Source organism: Sarcophilus harrisii, chromosome X (genome assembly GCF_902635505.1).
Source record: "Sarcophilus harrisii chromosome X, mSarHar1.11, whole genome shotgun sequence".
NCBI lineage: Eukaryota > Metazoa > Chordata > Mammalia > Dasyuromorphia > Dasyuridae > Sarcophilus > Sarcophilus harrisii.
The window spans coordinates 11310730-11324940 of NC_045432.1; positions in this window are offsets into that span (position 1 = coordinate 11310730).

The following is a 14211-nucleotide window of genomic DNA, read 5'->3' on the forward strand; positions in this document are numbered from 1 at the left end:
TTTAAGATGAGATTGTTTAGTTTCCAAATTTTGGTAATTTTTCAATTTTTTTGTTGAATGTGTTTTTTGATATGATTTTGAAAGAAAGCTTTCTTTTTGCTTTCTTGCATTTAATTTTGAGGTTTTTGTCCTAATATATGGTTAATTTTTAAAAGGTTTCCATGAATGCTGAGAAGAGTATTTCCTTCTATTCTATTCAATTTTTTCTAAAGATCCAAATATACCTTTTTTCTATTTTTTACTTTTTAATTTTTTTTTTTTGTTTTGTGGTTTGATTTGTTAATTTGAGAGTGGTTGAGATTCTTCTATTAAGTTTTGTGTTCTATTTCTTCTTGCAAATTCTTAACCTTTTAGGAAGTTAGTGCCTACACTTGGTGCATTATAGTTAATATGTTTGCCTTTTTATAGAGGATGTAGTTACCTTTTTTTTTAATTAGATAATTTTTCTTTTGCTGATTTGAGATAAGGATGGCTATCTTTTTGACTTCACCTGAAGCATAAGATTTTGTTTGCCTTTTCTTTTACTTATAGATCCCTTTTTAAATGTGTTTTGTAAACAAATATTGTGGTTCTGACTTTTGGATCAGTTGTTATTCTGCCTCTCTTTTGGGGGAGTTCATCCCTTATTTAGGTTAGAATTATAATCTGCATTTCTGCCATCTTAATAACCCAGATTGTGTTTACTTATTCTTGCCTCCCAACCTTTTTCCCTTTTTAAATTTGTACTCTTTGTATCGATACTTATCTCTTTATAATTCCCTCTTGAGTTTTCCCTTTCCTTCCTTATTATTTTTTTTTCCTTTCCTTCCCTGTTTTTAATGAGGCGAGAGAATTTTCTTAAAACAAATGTCAATTATTTTTTCTTTGAGCAACTTCTGATGGAGTAAGATTCAACAATGTTCTCCCTCTTAAATTTTCAGATATGATAAGTTTTTAGCCTTCTTTTGTGGGATGTGGTTTCCTTTTATCCTCCTTACCTTATTCTGCATCATCCTTTTCCATATTACTTCCTTTTTGTTATATTTAGTCAATTAAATTATAATGTATTCTTGATATCAAATAGAAATACAATTTTCAAGAGTTATTTTTACTTTTTCTAGTCTTTGAGTTCTATTCTTGGAGATCAAATTTTTGTTTAGTTCTGGTTTTTTTCTTCAGAAACAAATGGAATTATTGTTTCATTAAATGTCCATCTTCTTCCTGAAGAAAATGCTCAGCTTAGTTGGTAGTTTATTCTTGGCTGATCTTCAAGTTCTTGTGCTTTGGAAATCATATTCCAGGCCCTTCTTTCCTTTAATGTAGAGCAGCCAGATCTTGGGTGATCCTTTTGTGGCACCTCGTATTTAAATGGTTTTTTTTGGCTGCTTGTAAAATTTTTCCTTAATCTTATAGTTCTGAAATTTTGCCACAATATTCCTTGGGTTTTATTTTAGGGTTTCTTTCAGAAGGTGTTCGATGAATTCTTTCAATGCCTATTTTACCTTCTGATTCTATTACATCTGGGCAGTTCTTTTGATGATTTCTTGTAAATAGTATCTAGGCCTCTTTTTTTCATCATGTTTTCAGAAAGTCCAATAATCCTCAGATTATCTCTCCTGAATCTATTTTCAAGTCTGTCGTTTTTCAAGAGTAATCGTGTTTTTTCAGTTTGTCATTTTTTTTTTGCTTACTGATTCTTTTCTCAATGAATATCAGTTTCAATTGTTCAGTTCTAATTTTTAAAGAATTATTTTTCTTCAATAGCCTTTTTACTTCTTTTCTGTATATTCCAATTGAGTTTTCAAATGTATTGTTTTTCTGTGGAATTTTTTCCATTTCACAATTTTTTTTTTGAATTATTTTCTTTTCAATTCACAGATCCTTACTTTCTTTTTGAGTTCTTTTATTTTTTCCATTCCACCAATTTTTGTTTCCCTGCACTTCCTGAGAATTTTTTAACTTTTCCAATTTGTATTTCTAGGAAGTTGTTGCTTCTTTGTAAGGCTTCTCTTTCCTTTCCATTTTCTTCTAACCTCTTTTAGACTTTAATGGTCTCTTCTATGAAACATTATGTAGGGGAGGACAGTCTGATGATTTTTGCTGTTTGAGGTCCTTTCAGGTTTGCTGACCTGCTCTTTTCTGCCAAGAAGTTGTCGATTGTTCTTTTCATCTTTTATTCATGTTTTAAAGCCTTTAGGGTAGGTCTCCAGGCAAGGGGGTTACCAGCTTCCTCTGCAGAATAGGAGAGAGAAAACCGATTTCCGGCTCCGAGGTATGGGAGTTGCTCTGTTGAGAGTTTTCCTTCCCACAGGAGGTGGATTCAGCACTGCCGAGCTTCAAACTACTTAGTGGGGCTGGAGGATTATCGTTGCCCTTGGCTAGGTAAGTGGTGAAAGTGTCACTGCCCAGGCCGGAGCCTCTTGAGGACTTTGAGGGTATTAGCAGCTGACTTCAGACCGCCACAAACTATGCCCAGTGTCTCTGCCTGATGCAAACGGCCCTGAAAAGCTCTATGGCCCAAGCCAGGCTCCCCACTGTGCAGATTGGAGGCTAACTGGCTGTGTCCTCCTGCGTGCAGGGATCCACAACTCCCAGGAAAAGACCTGTACTGCGGGTTGGGGCTGGAGCTTGTGCTGAGGATCTGCCTTCACCCTCGGTTTGAGACTCTCCTCGGAACCTAATTTCTTCCCGTCTGCCGATCTCCACCTGGCCCTGGAACCAACTCTTTTGGCGAGACTGCAGATTTTCTTCGGCCGGTGAGTTCTACTTTATCTTACGAATTGTAGCAGTCAAGACTATTTTTGAGGCTCGATATAATATTGATAAAGAGGGTAAGAGAAGAGCTTAGAAAGTCGCGTGTGTCTTCTCCGCCATCTTGGCTCCGCCCCTAAATTTAGCTCTTTATACAATTAACTTCTTGATTTTTGACAAAGATGCACTGGCTCTGACAAGCAGGTTTTATGACCCACTGGAAGGGCAGTATCCAGTGCGAGCAGCTCCACTATCTTAGATAATCACCAGGTGATGAAGAGATCCAGAAAGGGAATGGAAGGACCAGATAGGTTAACTACTTGGGGAGAAGGTTTTTAATCCTGTAAAGGAATCAGATGGTGCCAAAGTCGTTTCCCTTGTTTAATCAGAGAGAAACAGAAAATGAGAAGACCCTCAAAACAAAGGAAAAGACCCAAGAAACATCTGGTGGTTCCATCTCTGACTATAAGTGCCACTGAAAAAGCATGGCTATGCATATGGCAAATGATTCATGAACATCAAAAATTGTCAATGAGACTACTACAGGACTCCAAAATCTTCAGGAATCATTGGATTCCCTGACACATGATGAGATTGTTGCAGGACTTCAAAACTTGCAGGAATCATTGGATTCCCTGACACATGAAGTAATGGACAACTGGCTTTGGACTATCTCTTGGCTGCTAAAGGAGGTATATGTGTAAATATTATTTATATAACCTCTTTCTAGTACTTATGGACATGTATAATTTCTCATGTTGATTCATGTTGTTACATAACTACTAGTCTGTGTTATATTACTATGTGCCTGTGTAATACCTCCCATGTTGATGGATTTATGTATACCTGTTTCAAGTAAGACTGTTTAGTCCAGAGGAAACCTGCTAACAATATCTACTTTGGTGTTGTCACCTTCCTGAGAAGTCAGGGAAGGCATGACCACCTGTGTTCTAAAACAAAAAGAAAATGGGAGATGTAAAGGACTTTTGGACTCCCTGAAAGCCATGATAAAAATAAAGAACCTAGACATTATGTTACATGAAATCATAAAAAAAAGCCCTGCCCTGACATTTTAGAATCAGAAGACAAAATAACCATTGGAAGAATTCACTGATCAGCTTTTAAAAGAGACCCCAAAATTAAATCCCCAAAGAATATCGTGGCTAAATTTCAGAACTATCACACTAAGGAAAAGTTATTGCAAGCAGGCAGAAAGAAAGAAATACTGTGTAGTCACAATTAGGATTACCCAAAACCTAGCATCTTCCACCTTAAAGGACTGAAGGGTCTGGAATCTGATATTCTGAAAGGCAAAGTAACTTGGATTACAGTCAAGAATAAATTATCCAGCTAAAATGAGCATTATCTTTCAGGGAAGAAGATGGACATGAAATGATATAGGTGAATTTCACCTATTTCTAATGAGAAGACCAGAACTGAACAAAAAATTTGATCTCCAAACACAGAACTTGAGAAAAGCATAGAAAGGTAAAAAGGAAAGCACTCTTGAAAACTATATTTTTGTTATGGGTATACTGAGAGAATGTGGGTATAATTTGATTTTATTATGATAATATGAAAAAGAAACTAGAGGTAGAAAGGGGATCATTCTGGAAAAAAAGTGAAAAGAAGGTAAAATAAGGACAATTAGATCTCACAAAGAGGCAAAGAAAACCTATTATAATCGAAGGAAAGAATGGAGGGGGTTTTGTACTGTGTGAATCTTACTCTCATCCAATTTGCTTCTAAGAGAGAATATCAGTCATATTTGGTTTCACAGAGAAAGTTGTGTCACTTTATAGGGAAATGAGAAGGAAAGGGGGGAAAGAAAGGGAAAGATTAATAGAAGGGAAAACAGAAGTATTAGGGAATAGATGTAAAAAGGGGGTGGGCTCTAAAGGGGGAGGACTATTTAAGGCAGGAGGTCATCAAAAGCACAATATTGGGGAGGAAGGGGGAAAGAAAAGAGAAAAGTATAATGTAGGGTAAATAAGATGACAGGAAAATATGGAATTAGTTATTTTAACTGTGAATGTGAATGATATGAAATCTCCCATAAAATGGAAGCAGATAGACTGGATTAAAAGCCAGAATCCTACAATATGTTGTTTACAAGAAACACATTTAAAGTGTAGTGATACATACAGAGTGAAGGTAAATCTATTATGCTTCAGGTAAAGTAAAAAAAAAAAGCAGGGATAGCAATACTGATCTCAGATCAAGTAAAAGCAAAAATAGATCTAATTAAAAGAGATAAGGAAGGAAAATATATTTAATAAAAGGTACCATAGATAATGAAGCAATTTCAATACTAAATATATGTGCACTAAGTGGTATATCATCCAAATTCCTAGAGAAGTTAAGAGAGATGCAAGAAGAAATAGACAGCAAAACTATACTAGTGGGGGAATCTCAATCTGGCTCTCTCAGAACTAGATAAATTGAACCACAAAATAAATAAGAAGTTAAAGAGGTAAAGAGAATACTAGAAAAGTTAGGTATGATACAACTTTGAAAAAAATTGAATGGAGGCAGAAAGGAGTTTACTTTTTTCTCAGTGGTTCATAGAACTTCTACAAAAATTGACCATGTGTTAGGGCATAAAAACCTCAAAATCAAATGCAGTAAATGCATTTTTTCCAGATCATGACTCAATAAAAATCATGTGCAATATAAGGCCAGGAGAAAATAGACCAAGAGTAGATTGTAAATTAAATAACCTAATCCTAAAGAATGAATGCATGAAACAGCAAATCATAAACACAATCAATAATTTCATCCAAGAGAATGACAATAATGAGACAACATACCAAAATTTGTGGGAAGCAGTCAAAGTGGAAATAAGGGGGAATTTTATATCTCTAGATGCTTACTTGCATAAAATAGAAAAAGAGAAGATCAATTAATTGGGCTTACAAAAAGCTAGAAAAAGAACAAATTTAAAACCCTTAATTAAATACCAAATTTGAAATAATGAAAATAAAAGGGGAGATTAATAAAATTGAAAATAAAAAACTATTGAATTAATAAATAAAACTAAAAGTTGGTTTTATAAAAAAACCCAACATAATAACCTTTAGTTAATTTGAATAGAAAAAGGAAAGAAGAAAATCAAATTGTTAGTCTGAAAGCTGAAAAGGGAGAACTTTCCACCAACTTAAGAGGAAATTAGAGCAATAATTAGGAGATATTTTGCCCAACTATATGCCAATAAATTTGATAATCTTAATGAAATGGAGGAATATCTACAAAAACATAGATTGCTCAGGTTAACTGAAGAGGAAATAAATTATTTAAATAGTCCCATTTTAGAAAAAGAAATAGAACAAGATATTAATCAATTCCCTAAGAAAAAAAATTCCCAGAATCAGAGAGTTTTACACGTGAATTCTACCAAACTTTCAAAGAAAAATTAATTCCAATACTATGAAAATTATTTGAAAAAAAAATAGGGAAAAATGAGTCCTACCAAATTCCTTTTATGACATAGATGTGGTGCTGATAGCTAAACCAAGTAGGGTGAAAACAGAGAAACAAGGTTATAGACCAATTTCCCTAATGAATATTGATGCAAAAATCATAAATAAAATATTAGCAATGAGATTACAGAAAGTGACCCCCAAGATAATGCAATATGGCCAAGTAGAATTTATACCGGGAATAAAGGGCTGCTTCAATATTCAGAAAACTATCAGCATAATTAACTATATCAATAACCAAACTAACAAAAATCATATGATTATCTCAATAAATGCAGAAAAAGCATTTGATAAAATCTAACACCCATTTCTATTAAAAACACTAGACATTATTGGAATAAATGGTCTTTTCCTTAAAATGATCAGTAACATCTATTTAAAACCATCAGCAAGAATCATAGTCAATGGGAACAAATTAGAATCATTCCCAATAAGATCAGGAGTGAAACAAGGCTGCCCACTATCACCATTACTATTCAGTACAATACAATAGTATTAGAAATGTTAGCTTTAGCAGTAAGAGGAAAAAAAAAGAAGTTAAAGGAATTAGAGTAAGTCTGGAGAAAACCAAATTATCACTCTTTGCAGATGATATGATATACTTACAGAACCCCAGAGATTCTACTAAAAAGCTATTAGAAATAATCCACAACTTTAGGAAAGTTGTGCAGGATACAAAATAAATAAGTCATCAGCATTCTTATATATCACTAACAAAATCCAATAGCTAGAGATACAAAGAGAAATTCCATTTAAAATAACTGCCCATAGCATAAAATATTTGGAAAGCTATCTGCCTAGAGAAAGTCAGGAACTATATGAGCAAAACTACAAAACACTTTCCACACAAATCAAGTCAAATCTAATCAATTGGAAAAATATTAGCTACTCTTGGATAAGTTGAGCGAATATAATAAAGATGACAATACTACCTAAACTAATCTATTTAGTGCTGTACCAATCAGAATCTCAAAAAACTATTTGAACCTAGAAAAAATAACAAGAAAATTCATCTGGAAGAACAAAAGGTCAAGACTTTCAAGGGAACTAATGAAAAAAAAAATCAAATGAAGATGGCCTAGCTGTACCTGATCTAAAACTATCATATAAAGCAGCAGTCACCAAAACCATTTGGTATTGGCTAAGAAATAGACTAGTTGATCAATAGAATAGGTTAGGTTCACAGGACTATTTAGTCAATAACTATAATATTGTAGTGTTTGACAAATCCAAAGACCCCAGCTTTTGGAATAAGAATTCAATGTTTGACAAATCTGCTGGGAAAATTGGAAATTAGTATGGTAGAAACTAGGCATTGACCCACATGTAACATTGTACACCAAGATAAGATCAAAATGGGTTCATGATCTAGGCATAAAGTATAAGATTATAAATAAATTAGAAGAATATAGGATAGTTTACCTCTCAGACTTGTGGAGAAGGAAGGAATTTGTGTCCAAAGAAGAACTAGAATTAATTATTGATCACAAAATAGATAACTTTGATTATATTAAGTTAATAAGGTTTTGTATAAATAAAAGTATGCAGAAAAGATCAGAAGGGAAGTAAAAAATTGGGAAATCACTTTTCACATTTAAGGGTTCTGATAAAGGCCTCATTTCTAAAACATAGTAAATTGACTCAAAATTTATAAGAATCCAAGCCATTCTCCAATTGATAAATGGCCAAAGGATATGAACAGACAATTTTCAGATGAAGAAATCACAACCATTTCTAATCGTAAAAAGATGCTCTAAAATTGATCAGAGGAATGCAAATTAAGACAACTCTGAGCTTCTACCACACACCTTCCAGATTGGCCAAGATGATAAGAAAAGACAAGGATAAATGTTGGAGGGGATGTAGGAAGACTTGGACATTGGTGGAGTTGTGAAAGGATCCAGCCATTCTGGAGAGCAATTTGGAACTATGTTCAAAAAGTTATCAAACTGTGCATACCCTTTGACCCAGCAGAGTTTCTATTGGGCCTATGTCTTAAAGAGATCTTAAATGAAGGAAAGGGACCCACATGTGTAAAAATGTTTTGGTAGCTCTTTTCATAGTGGCAAGAAACTGGAAATTGAGTGGATGCCGATCAGTTGGAGAATGGCTGAATAAGTAATGGTATATGAATGTTATGGAATATTATTATTCTATAAGAAATGATCAGAAGGATGATTTTAGAGAGACCTGGAGAAACTTACATGAATTGATGCAAAGTGAAATGAGCTGAACTGGGAGATCACTCTACACATAACAACATCAATATTATACAAAGATCAGTTCTGATGAAAGTGACTCTTTCCAACAATGAGATGATTGATGCCAGAAGACCTTGAGATGAAGAGTCCAAAGAGAGGACTGAACGAACTGAATGTGGATCACAATATAACATTCTCACTGTTTTTGATGTTGTTCACTTGCATTTTGTTTTCTTCCTCATTTATTTTCTTTTTTTGATCTGATTTATCTTGTGCAGCAAGGGAATTGTACAAATATTTTTATACGTATTGGATTTAACATATATTTTAGTATGTTTAACATATATTGAATTGCTTGCCATCTAGGGGAGGGGGTGGGGGATGTAGTTGAAAATCTGAAACACAAGGCTATGCAGTCGTCAATGTTGTCAAATTATCCATTCATATGTTTTGAAAATAAAGTTTTATTAAAATTAATAAAATAATTTAAAAAATAATTTCCCTTTCCTGATTACCTATTTATATTTCTCTTGAGTATTGTATTTCAAAGTTAAACTTTCTGTTCAGCTCTGGTCTTTTCATCAAGAATACTTGGAAGAGCTGTATTTAATTGAATTTCCATTTCCCCCTGATGGATTATACCGAGTTTTGATTCTTGTTGTAATCCTGATTCCTTTGCCCTTTGTAATACCATATTTTAAGCTCTCTGATCCTTTAATGTAGAAGCTGATAAATCTTGTGATATCCTGACTGTGGGTCTCAGAGACTTAAATTGTTCTTTTTTGAATGTTTGAGGTATTTTCTCCTTGTCCTGGGAGTTCTGGAATTTACCTATAATTTTCCTGGGAGTTTTCATTTCAGGATCTCTTTTAGGAGGTAATTGGTGGATTCTTTCAATTTCTATTTTCCCCTATGTTTATAGAATATCAGGGCAGTTTTTCTTTACAATTTCTTGAAAAATGATGGCTAGGTTCTTTTTTATCTTGGATTTCAGGTAGTCCAATAATTTTTCAATTATCTTTCCTGGCTCTATTGTCCAGATCACTTGTTTTTCCAGTGATATCTCATTTCAAATTTTTTCTTTTTTTTCATTCTTTTCTTTTTGATTTATTGTTTATTGATTTCTCATAGTTATTAGCTTCCAATTGCTCAATTCTAATTAAAATATTTTTAATACTATTTTATTTTGTCATTCATTTTTGTAAGACTTTGTGTTCCAAATTTTTCTCCTTCCCTTCCTCACCTCTCTCTTTTCCAAGACAGCAGATATTATGATATAGGTTAAACAAGTGCAATTCTTTTAAACATATTTCCACATTGTTATATTGTACAAGAAAAATCAGACCAAAAGAAAAAGAAACATGAGAAAGAAAAAAAAAAACAAAAAGTGAAAATATTATGCTCTGATTAATCTTCAGTCTCTCTGGATGCAGATAGTATTTTTCATCTCACATCTATTGAAATTGACTTGAATCACCACATTGTTGAGAAGAGCAAAGTCCATGACAGTTGAACATCACACAGTCTTGTTACTGTGCACAATGTTCTCCTGATTCTGCTCACTTCACTAAGCATCAGTTCATGTAAGTCTCTCCAGGCCTTTCAGTAATCATCCTGCTGGTCATTTCTTACAGAACAATAATATTCCATAACATTCATATACCACAATTTATTCAGCCATTCTCCAGGTAATGGGCATCCGCTCAGTTTCCAATTCCTAGCCACTACAAAAAGTGCTGCCACACATTTTTGCACATATGGATACTTTCCCCTTTCTTATGATATCCCTGGAATACAGACCGAGTAGTGGCACTGCTGGATCAAAAGGTATGCACAGTTTGAAATCTCTTTGTGTATAGTTCCAAATGACTCTCCAGAATGTTTGAATCAGTTCATAACTCCATAAACAATTTATTAGTGTTCCAGTTTTTCCATATCCCCTCCAACATTTATCATTATCTTTTCCTGTCATCTTAGCCAATCTGAGAGGTGTGTAGTAGTACCTAAGAGATGTCCTGATTTGCATTTCTCTAATCAAAAGTGATTTCGAATTTTTTCTGGCTATAGTTTTAATTTCTTCATTTGAAAATTGTTCATATCCTTTGACAATTTATCAATTGCATAATTACTTGTTTTCTTATAAATCTGACACCATTTTATATATATATATATATATATATATATATTTCTGAAATGAAGCCTTTATCAGAAATATTGGCTGTAAAATTTTTTCCTGAGATTTATGCTTTTCTTCTAATCTTGGTTGTATTTGTTTTGTTTGTGCAAAAACCTTTTGACTTAAGTCACATTAATGTGATCAAAATTATTCATTTTGATGTAGAGGGCCAAGTGTACTTGATACAAGTAATCTTACAACAAAATGTTAACTCAGTGGAATTAAGATAATGATTCTCTAGTTTACATGTGCTTAGTACTTAGTATAGTTCTAAAAGTTGACACCTATTCTACAAGATTGACACCTATGATTATGTAATTATAATAGAGTATATAAGAGCTAAGAGATCTGAGAAGGAAGACAGACTCAGAGATAGAGGACTGGAGGCTAGAAGACAGACTTGTAGACCCTCATGGTGGCTGTCCTGTCTCCTTCACTTCTCCACTAAGACCAAGGCCCATCTAAAGGTCCCTTAGAAAGCTAGCCCAGCCCCAGGTGAAGGAGACAGACCGTGAAAGAGATAATAAAGACTTTGGACTTTATTCCAGACTATTCTTGTGTGATTATTGTGTTGAAACCAAAGCCCATTTGGAGGACCTCCACAGAGAGCTAGCCCAGACATTGCAATTCTCTAATTTTTCTTTGGACATAAATTCTTCCCTTCTCCACAGATCAGACAGGTAGATTATCCCTTACTATATTAATATGCTTATGGTATCACCCTTTATGTCTAAATTATGAAGCCATATTGACCTTATTTATCTTGGAAGAGGATATTAGATGTTGATCAATGCCTAGTTTCTGCCATACCATTCTCCAATTTTCCCAGGAATTTTTGTCAAATAGTGATTTCTTGTTCCATAAGTTGCAATCTTTGGGCATATCAAACATTATATTAATGTCTTTCACAATTGCATCTTGTGCACCTGATTTATTATCTTGATCCAGTTGTTTTAAATGGTATTTCTCTTTTCTATCTCTTTAAGTTGTTACTTTTTTCATTGTGTTTTGTGTCTCCTTTACCCAGCTGTTAACTTGTTTTTCATTATTTTCTTGCATTGTTCTCATTTCTCTTCCCATTTTCCCTCTGCCTTTTTTACATGATTTTCTTTCTTTTTAATAACAATTTTATTTTTCAAAAACATGCAGACATATTTTCAATATTCACCCTTGCAAAGCCTTATATTCCCAATTTTTCTCCTTCCCCCTCCACTTCCTTCCTCCTGTGAACAGCAAGTAATCCAATATAGGTTAAATGTCAAATTTTTCTAAACATATTTCCACACTTATGCTGCACAAGAGACATTAGATCAAAAGGAAAGAAAATGAGAAAGGAAAAAAAAAACAAGCAAGCAAACATCGACAAAAAAGGAAAATAATGTGCTTTGATCCATATTCAGTCTTTATAGTTCTTTCTCTGGATGTGAATGATTCTTTCTATCACAAGTCTACTGGAACTGCTTTGAATAACTTCATTATTGAAAACAGCCCAGTCCATCACAGTTGATCATCACATAAACCTGTTGTTACTGTATAAAATGTTCTCTTGGTTCTACTCACTTCACTTAGCATCAGTTCATGTAAGTCTCTCTCCAGGTCTTTCTGAAATCAGTATGCTGATTATTTCTTACAGAACAATATTCCATTACATTCATATACCATAATATACTCAGTCATTGCCCAATCAATGGGTATTCACTCAGTTCTTTGACAGTACAAAAAAGACTGCTACAAACATTTTTGCACATGTGGATCCTTTTCCCTTTTTTATGTTCTCTAATAGAGACACTACTGGATCAATGGGTATGCATAGTTTGACAACCCTTTATTTAGGCATAGTTCCAAATTGCTCTCCAGAATGGTTGGATCAGTTCACATCTGCACCAAAAATGTATTAGTAGCCCAATTTTGCCTGCATCTCCTTCAACATTTATCATTATCTTTTCCTATAATCTTAGTAAATCTGAGAGGTATGAAGTGGTACCTCAGAGTTGGCTTAATCTGCATTTCTCTAATCAACAGTGATTTAGAGCATTTTTTCATGTGACTAGAAAGGGCTTTAATTTTTTCATCTGAAAATTGTTCATATCCTTTGACCTCTTGTCAATTGCAGAATGGCTTGTATTATAAACTTGATTCAATTCTCTATACATTTTAGAAAAATGATTTAGAAATTATAATTTTTCCCCAGTTTTCTGCTTTCCTTCTAATCTGCACTGCATTAGTTTAGTTTGTACAAAAACTTTTAAATTCATCATAATCAAAAATATCCATTTTGCATTTCATAATGTTCTCCAGTACCTTTTTTTGCCATTATTTCCTTCCTTCTTCACAGATCTGAGAGGTTGACTATTCCTTGTTCTTTCTTACAGACCTTTTATGTCTAAATCATGACATCATTTTAACCTTATATTGTCTTACATGATTTTCAGAATCCTTTTTGAGATCTTGCAAGACATGAGAAGAATTCATATTTTTTCCTTTTTTCTTTCTTTCTTTTTATTTTCCCAGTGACATTTAAAACAGTTTTTACATTTTTTAAACTTTTGAATTCCGATTCTTTTCTTTATCTTTATCCTCAAACCCCATTAAGACACTATGTGTGAAGCTATGCAAAATATTTTCATAAAAGTCATGTTGTAAAAGAAAATTTAAATCTTCCACCCTCATTAAAAAACCCTCAAGAAAAATAAAATTTAAAAAGTGTGCTTTAGTTTGTATTAAGATAAAAAAAATCTTTCTTCTCTGGATATACATAGGATTTTTCATCTTAAGTTCTTCAGAGTAGTCGTGGATAATTGTATTGTTGAGAATAGAAAAGTCGTTTACATCTTGTCATATCAGAATGTTGGTAATTACTTTGTATACAGTGCATTTCACTTTGCTTGAGTTCATGGAGGACTTCCCAGGTGTTTTTTTTTTTTTGAGAGCATCCTGTTCATCATTTCCTATAGAAAAATAATATTCCATGAGAATCACATACTACAGTTTTATTCAGTCATTTTTCCAATTTATGGGCCTCCCCTTAATTGTCAACATTTTGCCCTGAGAAGAGAACTACTACAAATAATTTTGTACATAAGTCCTTTTTCTTTTCTTAAAAAAATTATTTTGCTATTCAGATGCCCCAGTATTGATATTGTTAGATCAAAAGATATGCATAAATTTATAGCCCTTTGGGCATAGGTCATATCTTTTCATCATTTATCAATTGAGGCATGGCTCTTATTTTTTTATAAATCTTATTCTATTTCCTCTATATTTGTGAATTAAGGCCTTATCAGAGATACTAGCTTCAAAATTCATTTTATTCCCTCTCCTTTCACCCTGCCCATCTTCAAAAGCAAGCTAAGCAATCTCTCCCCCAAATTGTCCTCTTTTTTCACTCTTCTCCATTCCTGTATCTTTTATTGCTCTACTATTTTTCTGAAGGGTAAAATAGATTTTTATACCCATATATAGTAAGTTATTTTTTAACCAATTCTGATGAAAGTAAGATTCATTCTTTTGCCCTCTCCTCCTCCTCTTCACCTCCACTGTAACATCTTTTTCTTCCCTATTTTTTATGGCAAATAATTTACATAATTCCATTTCTCCATTTCCCTTTCTCCCAGCACATTCTACT